Source organism: Asterias amurensis, chromosome 5 (genome assembly GCF_032118995.1).
Source record: "Asterias amurensis chromosome 5, ASM3211899v1".
Classification (NCBI taxonomy): domain Eukaryota; kingdom Metazoa; phylum Echinodermata; class Asteroidea; order Forcipulatida; family Asteriidae; genus Asterias; species Asterias amurensis.
Window position 1 is genome coordinate 24,781,518 of NC_092652.1, and position 16,826 is coordinate 24,798,343.

The window sequence follows — 16,826 nt, forward strand, 5'->3', positions numbered from 1 at the left end:
AGTGACAGGGGTTGGAGGTGTGTATGACCAATGATCACCACAGCGTTGCAAACTGCGCCAATGGGCAATCTGATCTCTTAATGTATGTGTTGTCCCTGCCTATGAATGGCTAGCTACTGTTAATGAGTTCTCTTGTAAGTTGTACCATTGTACAATGTGCCTCATCTCATGGGGACGTATGTACAGTACCGGGGGTATTATATAATTCACTGCTTGATGAAGTGTTGTGCCTTCGGCCTAATTCCATAGAGCTGCTTAAGCAGAACCGATATCTGCTAAGCAGAAATAAGCAATACACCAGTCATAATTTGTACTTGTGACATGGTATTTTGGCTGGTAACCCTTTTCTAGTAAGCATATTTACTTAAGGCTAAGCTGTTTTTTGTGCTTATATGCAGCTCTATAAAATTGGACCTTAGTTTACTGTTTGCAGGCGACATACAAAGAAGAATGTGATGGCTAGGCTCATCATCACAGAGCTGTGTTAAGAACAGAAAGAGACTATAAGCAAAAAAAGTAGCTAAGCAAAGTTAAATCTTGCTTACCAGAATATGGTTGCCAGCCAAAACACCACGTTACACGTTAACCATTTCTGACTGGTATCCTGGTGGTTTTTACAAACAAAATTTGTAAGTAAAACTGTCTACGTGTAAGTAGGAGGGGGGGGGGGGGGGGGGGGTGGGCTAAAAGTCTAAGGTGCTTCTGAGAAAACAGAGGTTGGGATACAAGGAAAAACATGATTCATAGAGAGGTCCAACAGAGGGCTTATAGTACAGGGTTGAATCTTGACCAATTAGAACAAAGGTATCCTTATCAAGTACTGGGTGACATTTGATCTTGTAGCACAATGTGTGGCATACACCCAGCTGTCAATCCGACAAACACAAACAGTGTAACATACTGAGATACATATCTACACACTGCTCTTAATCATCAGGAATAATCAGTAGAAATTAATACAAAGCAGGGGGGCCACTCGTTAAATATCAAGGGGAGATAATTTCTTTAAAGTTCATACCAGTAACGATCTTCCAGAAATGTATTTTTCAGAAAGGTATTATAAGTACTTTCAGTGAAAAAAACTAGGGGAAAAGCATTTTTAAGAAAACCAAATCACAAATAGGTTTGCGCCAGCTGCATGAAACTTTAATAGAAGATGACAAATGACTGGGAGGACACAAATCTCATTTAAATATTTTAAGTGTGAAGTTCTACTTGTTGTGAAGACAGTCATAGTATGAAATCACCCTTGAATGGTTTCATTTTGTTTTAATTATAAATTTTTAATTTAATTTTGTTTTCTTTAATAAAAAATTGCAACTGAATAAATTATTTAAAATTTGGCCACGCAATTTACAAAAATAATTAATATTAAACAACACTGATTTCTCAAAAAGCTAGTAAACCTTTTGAAAACGGCATTGTGAAGTTCATGTATAAGTTTAAACCTCATCTTTCTAGAAAGTAGGGCAAATTGTGAGGAATGCAGCCTTTAAAAAAGGGTGGAGTTGATGCTTCCAACCCATTTAGCGAAAGGCTAGACAACAGCACTGAATTCTCACAAGCCGGTAAACCTTTTCATAAACAGGATTTTGTAGTTCATTTATAAACTAAACCCCATCTTTCTCGAAACTAGGGCAAAATTGTAAGGAATGCACCCTTTAAAAACAGGGAGGGGTAGATGCGTGCAACGCTTTTAGCGAAAAGGCTCGGCAAAGCTTGAAGCTTTAGTCAATGTTATCTTTGATCTACTCATGCTCCTTTTAATGATGTGGGTCGAAGATCTATTGATTAGAAAACACAAGATCAGTTAACCCCTTTCCCTCCATTTTTTTTATCAAAAACACAGCCTTGAGGGACAGCGCAAATGTTTTTATCTGTCAAATAAAGAAAGAGTACACAGCGGACCACACAACTGTGACAGTCACAACAAACAAGTCACGAAGCTCATGGGAGTTAGACAGGGTTCAATTAAAGAAGGACTTCTCCAGAAAGTCAGCTTGATTACAAAATGTCAGATCAGGTCTGATGAGGCAGTGGAAATAATGCCTTGCGGCTGAAAGCTTTTTTTTTTTACGTTTAATTTTGAATAAATAAATAAAATTATTGTATGGAGAGAAAAAAGAGCATTGATGACTGGCACTTGACTTTTGTATAATTCTGAAGCAAAGTGGTGGAAAAATTCTAACTTGACATCATAAATCAACATAAATTACTTTAACAACCACGAAATGATTGACTTTAGCTGATCAGTAAACAGTACTTTTCACTCCTTCTGACCACATAACACTAACAAGCGAGCAATGCATTCATCAAAATGACAAATTACTTGAGCAAAATAAAACAGGCTTTGTTATCCGTCACACTACATTGGAAGAATGGATGAATAAAACACATCACGGAATGCACCTCTATTATAAATTATTGACTTTAAAAATAAGAAGTCTCCTGAATTCCAAAATTCTACTCCACGGCAGTAGGATCAATAGCAAGATAAGTTCTCAAAAAACATAATCTACATAACAAAGTAGATCATGTTACCGCAAACCAAATATACATTGATACCTCACCATGCAATGCCTCAGAAATTACAAATTTCAAAACGCTTTGCCATTTCAAAAACGCTTTTGCTTGCTCTGTAAGAAGCTTTACGAAAGGATTGAATGGAATAAGATGAAGTGTTCTTTTAGCCTATGAGCCAAGCCTCACAGACATCCAGTCATATAATCTTGACTAAATTCACATTTAACAGCGAGGTCGAAACTTACGACGCTCACCAGGAAGACAGATTTCTTGAATTGAGGATGCGTGAAATCCACCATTAATTGATTTCAGGAATGAGCAACCTCAATCACTTTATATGTTATATGGGACATCACTGTGAAAAAGCCAATTACTCTGTGAAAGACCCAACTGAAAAGAGGGAAAAAGAAAGAACGCACAAAAATAGCCTTGGAGAGTTTTTTTCCCTCGCATTCGCTCAACAACAGGAAGTATTTATACGTTCAGGTTATTTCGTTTTATTGATAAGTGGTGTACTGCAGGATAAATACCGGCTTGTCTGGGTCAGTTGCCAGGGTGATGCGTAAATGTGTTTTGAAAAGAGGCGCTACATACGACAAGGACGAGAACAAGTTTCTCCGAGTATTGATTTCAGTGGGATGTGTGCCCCTTGGCGGGGTAGGGGCAGAAGACCTGGCTGGAACGTGCCGTTGTGTTTGCTACGTTGTGCCAAAAACCGAAGGCTAATTGGACTGACCAACCTGCGAGACCCAATTCAAGCTACCTACATTACAGGTGCCGCACCTGTGTCCCCGTTGGCTACAGCTTTTCTCTATGTTGGCATTTGTAGGGGTATAGGGGGGTGTTGGACACATAAATTTCGGGGGCTAATTGGGGCTGACCGCCTGGGCTAATTTTCTCATTAGGATACAGGTGAACAATGCACCTGCTTCACCTCTGGGAAGGAGGATTGTTCTAGAGAGTGCCACTGGGTAGTTAATGAGGGGGAGGTTGATTGTGACATCTTGCCCCCGGCAATTGAAAAAATGGAGATAGTAAGAAAAGATGAAAGAAGGAAAAAAATGGGACCACAGGCAACAGAATATTCTATTCAAACTATGTTAGGAACAAAGGACCGGTAATCAATAATGTTCTGGTGCATGACATTTGTAACCAAGCATTCCTAAGGAAATGTTGCATTGGTTCACGAGGAATACCTTTAGTTTTCAAGAAATGTATCTTATATGGAGCTCGCTACTTCAGGCTTACTCCCTCAGGACTGGCTTGCATGTTTTTGTTACCTAATCAAACTGAGAGTTTATTATTATTAATCCAAACCCATCCAATACTGAGAGATTTGTGAACTTCGGGGCATGAAATGTGAGTTGGCAGATTCACAATTTCAAACATGATCACTGTTAAAGTGAGATTTCCAGCATTTTAGTCAGGTGAGGCTTATTCTGGATAAATGAAGGTATCTGCTTTCTACTTTCCAGTTTCTTTTGCACTCCATGTCCAAATTCCCTCTGTAAGTTACAGTTTTTATCATATTCAAAGCCTAACTACATGCTCTCTTCTTATTGGCAAAAGAAACACCAATGACATCAAATAAGAAGAATCAAACCATAAAAGGCTGCTCGTTCGAACAAGGGCTTCATTTCAATTCTCATACAATCCAAAAATAGCTTAATGGCCTGTCCTGAGTAAATACCATACCTCTAGATTGTGTTCAAGGGTATATATACACAATGACGAGTTCTCGGCTCAGTTTGATTAGTCCCAAGCTAGCTAATAAACAATGATTACTTATAGTATAGTCCATCATACCAGATACCCTACACTATTCAGTTACATGGATATTGAAACTGTAGCTGCTGTTCATAATGAGGTTGGAGGCTTTCTTAGTTTCTCTCTCAAGCTTCGCTCCCTGAACACCCCCTCTCTCCTACTGTTTCCCTCCCTTCTATAAATTGACTCAGACCCTGACTCACTGTTTAGTTTTCCTTCGGCCAGGGAGTCGCATCCAAAAGACAAGGGGCAATAATAAACAATATGCAGGTCCAACAACAAACACACCACAAATCCGTGTGTATTGTCTCAGGGTTGTGGCGGGGTGCTTAATATCCGACCATCAGCCATGGCCAGCAGATCGTATTCCTCTACCCTCCGACGTCCTAGTCCGATATTCCGGTAATTCCCAAAGTCAAGCGACTCACCACCGTGACGCGTGCTAGGTCTCGCTTTTCACCCCCCTCTTCGTGTATTTACTGTGGAACCAAATCTTCCAGTGCAAGCCCCGTCTGCATTGACAATGTACAGTATTTCTGTTTGCTCTCTCCTACATTGTTCAAACTGCAGCCAGGCCATTTTTTTATTTTATTCGTGCCTTTTTTTCTCTATGCCAATTCAACTATGCTAAGCGTGAAATGTGGAGAGTTATAGGATGCGAGCACGTACTGTTTCGTAATTGTGTTTGACAAGGTGATGACCAACATGTCTAATGTCTCGTAAATTAAAAACCAGAAACATGATAATACACGCATTTTTTGCGTATGTCGGATATTTTGTCCACATTGCAGAGGGTCGGCTTGCTCCATTTGTCAGACAAGTCTGAAAGTTGTCGTAGATTGTTTGGGAAGCAGTCTGGACAAGAGCCGATAATGTTTCACAAGATAATTCTGATGGACTATCTGACAACGTCAACTGCCTCGTCATCCATTTTATTGTCACTTAAGTATTTCAACTGCGTTTGGAAAGTTCACAAGGGTTTCGTCATTGTGCAAAGTTGTGAATACCAATCAGTTTTGCCAACAGACTTGCAATCAAAGAAATTCCTACATGTATATAAAAAATAAAATATATGAAATTGTTTTGTGTGAGAAAAACAAGAAAGAATCTGACAGCTTCCACAAGGAAAGATTTATTCGTTAAAGTTTTGTCTTACCCGCAAGATTGAACAATCCCTAAAAAAAACCTCACAAAATACCACAAGCTTAAAGTCTTATCAGTATGTATGAGCAACACTTGCTCCTGGGTACAATAAGCTCTCCAATCCTATTTAGTACTAGCATTTTCAACATTATTTCTTCGAATGACAGATCGTTCTCCTCTTGTCCCGTAGACATTTATTGACACTGGAAATTAATCGGCGCACAGGAGGGAAAATTGGATAAATTCCACACACACACCGTGGTCGTCGTCGCAGACCGAAGAGATATGGGTCCAAGCAGAAGTTCCTTTGATAGGTTTGGTTGAGGATATTGGAAAATACATCAGGTTTGGATATAAATCACATTCATGGGAGAGATTTGGACACTGAAAACACATCATGCTCCATGCTCTTATTTATTTCTTTATTTCTTTATTTCTTTATTTCTTTCTTTCTTTCTTTATTTATTTATTTATTTATTTATTTATTTCTGTTTTGAAAAGCAAACACGCAAGTTTTTTTATGAAAGGAGACAAGCAGATTAAATTTATGCGCTTACAGATCAGCACTTTGCCACATGTACCTTTTGTGTTATTCACTAAAAACTCAGACATTAAAGGCATTGGACACCTTTGGTTTTATTATTACCATTATTATTAATATTATTATTATTTGGTAATTGTCAAAGACTAGTATTCTCACTTGAATGGTGTATCGTATCCCAACATATGCATAAAATAACAAACCTGTGAAAAGTTTGACTCAATTGGTCTTCAGAGTTGCAAGAGAAAAAATAATGAAAGAAAAAACACCTTGAAGTTTTCTAATATTTGAGTGAGAAATTATCTCCTTCTCAAAAAATATGATACTTCAGAGAGAGCTGTATCAACAGCTTTCCATTGCTATACTAAGTAAGTTTTTAGGCTAACAATTATTGTGAGTAATTACCAAAGGTGTCAAGCGCCTTTAAAAGCCAGTAACTCCCTTACAAACATTCTGATTGTATAACAATAGACATTTCCACTGCTTTTTCACTTACCCAAATGCTCAAGCTAAGCTAAGCTAAGCAATTTAATTGATCAAGGCTAGAACAGCAATTGATCCAATGTTGTTGACAGAAGTTTAGTTGAGGTTTGAAGGCGGCTTGCACCTCACAAGGATATCTTGAACAACTTTATTTTGATGAGAAGGTAACTGAGAGGGGGTTGCATCACAATTCCATACCCTAGTCCTCTGAGGTCTCTTTCTGTATAAGTGTGTGTGATTGTCAAAAGTCCAAAACATAAGTAAAACAGAGAATTGAGCTGTTTTTTTTAAAAACATAATTAAAGTAGTGGACTTGCTTATCGCATTATTGTTTACCACAGCTCAAACTTTAGAAGGGAAATCAACAAGACTGCAGGGAGTGTACCTAAAATCTTTCACTGGACCAGCAGTTTTCTGCAAGACCAGAATCAAAGTGAGAGAAAAAAACTGAACACTGTATAGTATACAAAAAAATAATAAAATTTTTTAAAAAACTCAGGAGAAGATTTGGTTAAATTTGTATTTATATCTAGCAAGTATATTAGTATTTCAACAAAATTGAAGGATATTTATCAGACTCAAAGTCAACATTGAACTTGAGTTTGTTTTGTATAGATATTCCACAGTGAAGTTTAACAGATTCAGCTGAAATACTGATACTGCCGGACATAGTCATGAATTTACTGGTCAAAAGCTAAAATTAAAGGCCTCGCCAGGCGGGCCAGTGGTCCAGTGTTAATTTTGAGCCCTGTTGAAAAAAAAATTATGACTCGGGAGATCACCATTCAAGTCAAAATAGGGCAATAGGTTAAATTACGCACAATGAAAGCCAACTCTGGGTTTGAGTTGCAAGAAGCTGAAAATAAACCCCTCTTTCTAGCATGTAGCCACAGTGCATTCGTGTTAACTATCCGATAGACTAGGTGTCATTAACAACACCGTATCACGATTCAATCCCACATATCATACAGAAAAAACCAACATACTGTGAGTAAGTAAATGGTCCGCAACATTTAGGTCTGCGTTAATGAAACATTAGATGCTTCATTCATGTAGCAATGTTAAAATACTCATGTAAAAGAAGCAGATGGCTTCTGTACGCCTTTTTGCCTCACCCCATTGGTCTGCACATAGCGTGATGAAGCTTCACGCTCAACCCAAAAGTACACTGTCACCGAACACCAAGTTTCACCTCAGCATAGATCATCATGGATTGCTACACTTTATGATCTGTGATCCAATCATGTTTTGTTTAAAAGCAGAGGCAGGACTAAGACTAAGAGGAGGGGGGGCAGGTGCCCCTCTCTCTGCCCCCCCCCCCTCTCAAAACCCTTGGCCTCTCTTTCCCTTCCAAATAAGGTCAAGAAAATGTACAAATGAATGGTTCGATACACCCCCACTCCCTTTTAACATTTTTAAAAAATCTGTTCCCCCTCTTGCGTCGCTGTGGTCCAGTGGTTAGACTGCAAGACTTACAATCACAAGGTCGTAAGGTTCGAATCCAACCAAGCTAGCTGCTGATTTCACACATGACATCATCTAATCTAGTTCACTGAATCACCAGTTCCAAAGATTTGTGCAATTCATAATTATAATAGACGTTAAACCAATGTTTGTATGAGAGAGATTCCCTAGGGGAGTGTGCAGATTTCCCTTGATGGGAAGATCATCTAAACAAATAAACCAATAAAACTATGTAGTCACGCCACTGTTTCAAAAGAACACAAATACAAACACAGTAAAAGAGCTAGAGACACACTGCCAGTGTTTATGACACGCCTTTTGCCCCGCCCCTAGGCTAAATCTCTATCTTGTCCAAACTGTGTATCATATCACGGCTATGTCAGTTAATTATCGCCAAATAATCTCATTTAGCTGACAGTGTTTGTTCTACGAGCCCTCTCGGTCCGATTCTAAGCTAACATCAGGAGGTGAGACCTCTCAGCATTCCATAAACTTAGAAAAATATTGAGAATACCGTTGCCGTAATAATACACGCTGGCTCTTATTACCCAGTGATGTATAGATCTTCAAGAAGCCCTAGGTGATGATGCATTGTTATGAACCATAGCGGACTTAACAACCCCTAGCAGGGGCGAGGCACAGCTGGCCCATAAATCAGATATGACACTTCGCTATCAGATTTTAAACAAACATGAGAGCGCTGTATTCAATAAATAAATACCTACACTGGGAGATTTATCACAGAGGGGGAGGGGATTTTTTTTCATAGGATGATAAATGCCATCAGTGGCTTGTTATGTTATGGTGTGTCACTTTGGAATCCTAGCATTTTGAGGGAATGAGGACGTCGGTTCTCGTTGTGCAAACAGTATTTTGTTTAAATATGGTCAATAATTGAAAGAAATGGGTCAAAAATTAGATGAAAGTGGGGAGTGTGAAAATCTTATCAAGATGTTTAAAGGCAGTGGACACTATTAAAATAATTATTAGCATAAAATCTTAATTGGTAATGAGTAATGGGGAGCTGTTGATAGTATAAAACATTGTGAGAAACAACTCCCTCTGAAGTAACATAGGTTTCGAGAAATTTCGAGAATTTTCCACGAATTTGATTTTGAGACCTCAGATTTAGAATTTAAGGTCTCGAAATCAAGCATCTGAAAGCACACAACTCCGTGTGACAAGGGTGTTTTTTCTTTCATTATTATCTCGCAACTTCGACGACCAATTGAGCTCAAATTTTCACAAGTTTGTTATTTTATGCAAATGTTAAGATACACCAAGTGAGAAGTCTGGTCTTTGACAATTATACCAAAAGTGTCCAGTGCCTTTAAAGAGGAATATCAATTCCTACCTTCAGCCTCCTTGAGTTATATGATCTCAACTCTTTTCTTCTTATGAGCCCCTTACCAAAAGTGACTTAGCCTAGTTTGAGGTGAATTTGCATAAACAATTTTTTTAAGAATGCAGTAAATTTACCCCTCTACAAACCCACGATGAACGCACCTTTAAGATTTTCATTTTCTGTGGACAATTACAGTCTATTGAGTCAATAATGGGAACTGATGGACTGACAGAGGTGTTAATATCATGCATTGCACATACTATTACTCATGACCATTTCAAGTGCCTAAGTAGAATACAGCAGAGTATGATCGCTAAAATACGGGAGCTTTGTAAGAGTTACTGAATATTTTCATTTACTGCAAACGTGAGTTTCAAGGCTATTTAATTATCAACAAATTTGCATTAAAAGTTTTTAAGTGCTTTGTTTGCAGTGTCTCACTGGAAATAATTGTTTAGATTTAAACAATTTAAAGTAATAAATTTGTTTTTATATATCCTTTTTTTTGGGGGGGGGGGGGGTGACCATTAATGACATGGTCTTCTTTTTAAAAACAGTGGGAAAATCCTTCTGCTCACTTTTTGTTGATTCAGTGCATGTCTTTCTGTACACTTTCTATCTTAAGACACATATTATATTCTGTCTGATTTAACTTTCTAAAAATTTCTTTCTCGTCTGTCATGAGAAATTAAGTTATTGATGGATTACAAAATCTCCTTATGTGACTATCACCCTCAAAATATGAAAAACTTCTTGAAATTCAGTTAAATATGAAATACTGCGAACAAAAATGTGTTTAAATCTTGAACTTTTTGCCAACGTCTTGCACTAGGTGTGGGACTATACAAAGAACCCTTCTCTCAACTTGTTTAACTTCTTTTTTTCTTCTTTTTGCGCTGCAATCTCCTTGTTTTCAAGACCTTTTACAATAATGCTTGACAAATATGGAGACGGATTGCTCTTTTAATAAAACAATACGCGGAAAAGTTGTACACTTTTTTGATTTGTGCAAAAGCGTTGTATCTTGATTCTACACAAACTCAATTTCTCAAATGAAAACACCTTGTGTAAAAACATACTTTTTTGTGCTTACATCTGGGCTATTTTAAACAATATTCAATGTTTTGACAATTTCAAACTTGCACATATTGAAAGAGCTATTTTAGGTGACTCAACTTTGTGCACTGTCACAACAAAATATGAACTCATTTTTTCAAAGTCATTCTGACCACATTAATCTCTTTAAAACTCGGAATGAGTGTGTTATCCCAAAACCAAATGTTGTATTATCCATTTATGATCTGATGGCATCTCTCAATTTGGATTTTTATTTGACTTATTTGATTGACCGATCAGCTCATCATCATTGCAGTAAGTAAAATAAAATACCCTCCAGAGGTTCAGACGCTGTAAGTACATTATAGAAATGGTGTGTCAGGGAATCAGATTAAGCTTCTGAGTAGATTATTCCAAACTAGACAGTTGAGACTTAGCGTATGGAGAGGCTTGCTTCAAGACAGAATGGTTGTATGCAAAGTTGTTTAAAAGTAGGGTCCTCAATAAGTTTTTTGTGAAAAAAAGCGATAGGTCCCTATTTGTGTTTGATGACTCTGTAATCCAAATGTTAACCGTGTGGTCAATAATAGTACTAGTAAAAAAATTATAGTCATGAGGGGCCAAAGTGTGCAATCTTTATGTGGGCATACGTACACATAAGTCTAAATATTAATGACCTCACAGAGTGAGATGTTTCAAATGAATCTTGTTTGATTCTGACAGAAGGAAATAAATCATTCAAATACTTCCTTTCCTGATATATTATTGAAAAGATATTGTTGTAATTTGTGTTTTATTGTAAAAGGCAAGGTTGTTATTGTGAACAAACGTCACTGGTACATATTCCCTGCAGGCCCTAAATTGGCCCCTCTTTTGGGGGGTCAAAGAATTCCAAATTGACCACAACATACCAGTTTCCTCATTAGGGAATTTTCTTTGTGACAACAGCTCCCCCCAAAAAGATACAAATAGGGCTTAATTTCCAGTCTATACATCACTGTCAGCGTTATTGTTCAATTTCCAAGTAGAAAGACTTCTTTGTACAGGTGTACATCCAATTAATAAATGTGCATCTGGTGACAAATGACAACTACAATGGAGTAAACCAAAGTTTAAAGACACTGGACACTATTGGTAATTGTCAAAGACCAGTCTTCTCACTTGCTGTATCCCAACATATGCACAAAATAACAAACTTGTGAAAATTTGAGCTCAATTGGTCGTCGAAGTTGCGAGATAATAATGAAAAATACCCTTGTCACACAAGGTTGCGTGCTTTCAGATGCTTGATTTTGGGACCTCAAATTCTAAATCTGAGGTCTCAAAATCAAATTCGTGGAAACTACGTCACTTCAGAGGGAGCGGTTTCTCACAATGTTTTATACTACCAACCTCTCCCCGTTACTAGTTACCAAGTAAGGTTTGATACATATAATTATTTTGAGTAATTCCCAATAGTGTCCACTGCCTTTAAGAAGGGCTGATTCTGTAAAGCAAGTCGGGCTTGTTGTTTGATATCTGGTGACAAAACGCTAAACTAAAAATGAAGACTCCTTCGAAGACTTGAAATATCGCAATTATTATTGACATTTTTCGACATTCAGCGACTGTGACAACTTCCAAAAGAGAAGTGATTGCCCTTTACTAAATAGAAATGCTCAACAGAATAAGCAATAATATGTGAAGGCAGTCCCGCCATATGAAAATGAAAAATACATGAAAACATGAGTAATTCCACACCGGTATCTGGAGAGCAGATGGGGAAAATGTTGTGAATGGAATGTCGATTACCTTACCAGCAGTGGAATGATTCACTGATCTGAATATAACACGCAGCGTCCCACGAAGTAGCATACAGCGGGGAACCAAGAAGCAGTATCTGAGTCACGGTAATCGTTATATTTCCCACTCTTTTCGTCTGTCAAACATGTACGTCTTGTAAGTACACTTTGATATAGTCTCATGGCTCAATTTTTTCCAGAGGGTGACGCTTTGTACTGCAAATTGTAAATCTATGAAGAGATATCCTTAAGAGACACCCTAGGCTGACATAGTTGAACTCTATGCCAATGCACTTTTCCTTGAATTTAGAGGTGCAACTAATCCCTTGGTCTTGATACTCTATGGAGGAATCAAGAATTTCAAGTTGGCGGCAACTTTCTTTACAGACATTATTGACAAGCCTGTGGCCATGGCCGGCTATTGTGGACAAGGGCATAACACTTTTTCTTCAGTTGACAACAGTTGAGAATGAAATTAGTGCGGGAAAAAAGTTCTGAAGCACAAACAAGTGGTGGTCTTGAGTTTGATAGACTTCAAGGTTAGGAAAGAAACCTGACTGGTGAAGAAAAAAAAATATTGCTATGCGGCCAGGGGCAACTGATTATGATTACACTAAGTTAAGCTGCAAACCTTTTTCCTCACTATAAACAATCTGTAACGTGGGCATTTATAAGCTATTTGATAGATGTTAAATTTGATGTTAAAGAGATGCATTGCAGATCAAAAATGTTGTTTGGTTTTACCCGTACACAGTTTTTTCTCTCCACAGGATTAAGGGAGAGTACTGTGCTTTACCTACATCGCATGATAATGGTAAAACCATATTCCTTACCATGATCCCAGTCAGATTCTCTGTGATGGAGATTAGTGAGTGCAATTAAGGATTGGCGAGCAAAATGAGAAAAGGGCCTTTCTGTTTGAAGTCAACCATCTCGTCTAGAGATGTGCATTGTTATTGAAAATGCGTAGTTTGATCAAGAAAAGGCTCTGTTGAAAAACTGGGCAATGATTGTACAGAGATTGGAAGTCTTAGATGAAGAAAAACTGCCCCCATTTTTGTTTTTATGAGGCGGAGGTTGGTTCTGAAGCACTCGGTTGGTCTCGAGTAAGATAGACTTCAAGGTTAGGAGAGAAACCTGACTGGTGAAAAATAAAAGTTTGCTATGCGGCCAGGGGCAACTGATTATGGTTACACTAAGTTAAGGTTGTTAGGCTGAAGCACTGAATGAAAAACAAAATGAGAAAGGTTTCATATGTATTCATGCTCACATTTTCTCATGACGACTGTTGAAAACATCACTTATTGAATTCATGAGAGAGCAAGTCATGACTTATTTAGCTATGACACTTGATCAACAAGCCAAACATGTCCGTAAGATGTGCACAAACTACCGTACCATGCACTTTATATTACAGGAAACAATACTTGCTAAAGCATTCCTCGGGAAAAAAGTGCAAATGTTCATTTGTTTTTGCAATGCTCTACACGTGTAAATGAAATGAAGGAAGGTGCAGGGAGCTGTGGAATTCTGACAAGAGCCTTTAGGTCATGAAATGCAAAGACCTCATGTTTGAGTTCAACTACTTCACACTTGAGAAAGTTTTTGTTATAAATATTTAGAGCTGTATTAGAGCCGTTAACCAACTTTAAATGACTTTTATGAAAGGAATTCAACGGTTTGTGCTGATCAAGAAAGGCTTAGTAAGGACCTGGCCACTGTTAAAAGATCAGTTTCATAGTGGGGTTATTAACAACAAATGGTGCAAATGCCATCAGATATAATTATTATAAACCAGGGGTGTACCAAGGCCTCTTTCTTTGTGCGTTGTTTAGAAACCAATTTGCCAACTTGTAATTCTTTTTCGGTTGTTGAAGAATCAAGTTTGCCAACTACCAATATTCTCCAGTATTTCAATTGAATTTGACCTTTTGATTGGCGCACAAAATCATCTTTGGAATGTACAGACCCATTTGTCCAATGATGTCGTGTTTCAAATCTCACTCTGAAAGAGTATTAATTAAACTACACTTGACATCATTTTAACTTGAGTTTGGAGACTTTTTCTGGACTTTTTCTGAACGCATCACACAACTCAAATTGGTCTTGGAGCTCGTCTTTAAGGAATTTTGTTTCAAATTTTTGCTTCCTGACAATGCCTTCATGCCAATAAAACAGGGATACATTTTCGCCAAAACATTAATATCCTCCTGCCTGAAACTTAACAATTGAAACAACTTATTGAAAGAGCCTCCTGTCAACTTTGTTTTTTTTTTATAAAAAGAAAATATTGTGATGTCAAAAAAATACACAGTATACAACAACTTTTCTCAGAAATATTATTAAACTAACGTTAACAATGATTTACAACTAGCAATAACGACCAATTACATGGCGTTGAGTGCTGTCATACCACATCCCTAACTATCCAGTAAACCACAGAATAAATAACCTCCTACATAAATCATCATCAAATTCCACCACCTAAATGCCTCCTTCAATATTTAGAAAGTCAAAGAATGTCATCATCTCCCTGGTTAAAAAAAAAAAAAAAAGGTGCGAGACAAAACTTGGGTAATCGCATGGGGACCTTAGTACGTGCAGCCACAACCCACACACACGCACAAAAACAGACACACCTGATATACAAAACTGGTTTGTACATGGCAGTAGAGATAGCGTAGAAAAAAAATTGTAGGGCAAGTCTCTCAACAACGCAGCCCTTTGGCAGTTCACAAAACTGATCACGATAATATCAATTATTCAATTGCATTTCAGACAAAACTCTGCAAGAATAAGGTCAATAAGACGTCCCATGGGACGATGCTTTTCTCGGACGGCGGGGCAGTACCTTAATTTATCATCACGTAGTGACCTTCCAGGGGTGACCCTGTTGATAAAGACTATTCGGGAGGGCTTGTTTTACCTCTTTCTGATCAATTAATCGTTGAGCCAAACTGGTTAATAAGTAGACCGTCTGACTTGCCTCCTTCGTAATGATGCCATTGAGGATCATACGCGTGGATTGGATTACTCTTTGAATATGTCAGTCTAGTTAAGCGAAAGGGAAGAAATGGGATGCAGGTTTAGGGAAAGGAGAGGGGGGAAAAAATTCAGTGCATGTATTCAATTTGGATCATGTTAAGAGGGGCGATGGAGCAGAAATGATCTCAAGCTCAAAAGATGTTTGCAGTGCCCAGGTGAAATATCAGGATGAAAAGGACAGACTACCTATAGCGGTGTGTGGGAGTGTATGTTTTTCCTATAGAAGTCGTCGGTTTGGACAATGTTGTATGCAGACGCAAGATGTACCTGTAGATACGTTCTTGGAGACTTTTAGGTGTGTTTATTTAGGCCTTTTTTGTGTTGATGTTTTAGGTGTTGAAGCCAGACAGATGCATGTATCCTACTTTTTACTTGCCACTTTTGTGTTATCTTCTTGTTGGGTTGGTGAGGTTTGAGGATCCTCTTTGAAATCCTTCCGCCTCATCTGCATATATTCTAATTACCTCCTCCCCGTAACTAACCTAACACGTTAAACTTGCATCGGAGATAAAGACTATTATTTGGTGTTACCTGGCCTCAAGCTACCAAGCAATCTTGGTGGTCTATTGGTAAGACATCAGCTTACAAACTCGGGAAAGTACTGAGAACACAGTGCTTGAATAAACACATCGGTTTATGGGTAAAAGTTGTATTGGTCCCATCTTTTTGTGACTGTGCAGTTCTTACGTCATTTAAACGAGTGACGGTGAATCATGTGATTTGCCTATTGGAGTTTATAGGGTTCACATTATCAGCTTCTGTTCGCCTCTTAAACAAATCTTGTTATTAAACCATTATACCTATATTATTATTATCAATGTACAGAACATAATTAGCCAAATTTGGCCTAAAACTGTTAAAATTTGCTTAAGACTGGTTTGAAAATCTTTTTTTTTTAAGTCAAGCACAGGTTGATCTGTTTAACAGGAAATAGTTTAAAGGTCAATAAAAGTCTATCTCTAATATACTGTGACACGCACGTATATAAGGCACACATGCTCCATCACATCTGTGCGTGCTCTCAAATATAATGAGTACTAGCAGGTTTTTATTTCTTAGAAACAAAGAATAATAATTTTTTACATTTGTTTCCTTCTTTGAACAAAATAATAAATAAATAAGTAAGCAATGAACCTTGTGGTGTATAGCTTGGCAATAAACATGAAATAAATCAATAAATAAATAATGACAGCGTTAAGAATTATTTGGTCTTTAAAGCAGCAAACATGGCCTAATTTGATACAGCCTGTAAGCACAAACAAATTAGCTAAGCACAGAATAGTATTGCTAAGAAGAAATAGGTTAGTAATTTTGGTTTTTACCTAATTTTAGCACTGTATACTCCCCGAGTCCTGTGAAAAAATTTAACTCGGGTGGGGTTTGAACCCACAACCCTTGCAATGCTAGAGCAGTGTCTAACCAACTAGACTACTGAGAAACAGGTTACCAACCAAAATTAAGTTTGCATTATTGTGGCTGGTGCCCCACTCAATTTCTACTTGGCAAAGGAATTTGTTAAGTATTATTTTCTGAAATTTGGCCCAGGTCATTGATAATATGACTCAACATATAATATGAGTCAACTCAAAACTCCCATCCCTTTACCTTCGATTGCCAAGACTTCATCTAGCAGTCGAAAAGACATTGAACTTATTGCCAAGATTCCCTGCAGTCAGGA

General features: G+C 37.7%; 1 protein-coding gene across 7 annotated transcripts in view; it reads right to left on the reverse strand.

Moving 5' to 3' along the window:
* The window catches only part of LOC139937048 (thrombospondin type-1 domain-containing protein 7A-like), a 228,683-nt gene that overhangs the window by 100,517 nt on the left and 111,340 nt on the right, over positions 1 to 16,826 (reverse strand). The window contains exon 5 of one of the 7 annotated variants that reach the window (XM_071932019.1): positions 546 to 604. The exons of 5 other annotated variants lie outside the window; for them this stretch is intronic. The gene's annotated coding sequence lies outside the window, so the exon portion shown is untranslated. Of the gene's footprint in view, positions 1 to 545; positions 605 to 12,118; positions 12,193 to 16,826 lie in introns of those variants that run through there. One more of the 7 variants, XM_071932023.1, reaches the window with a different exon arrangement.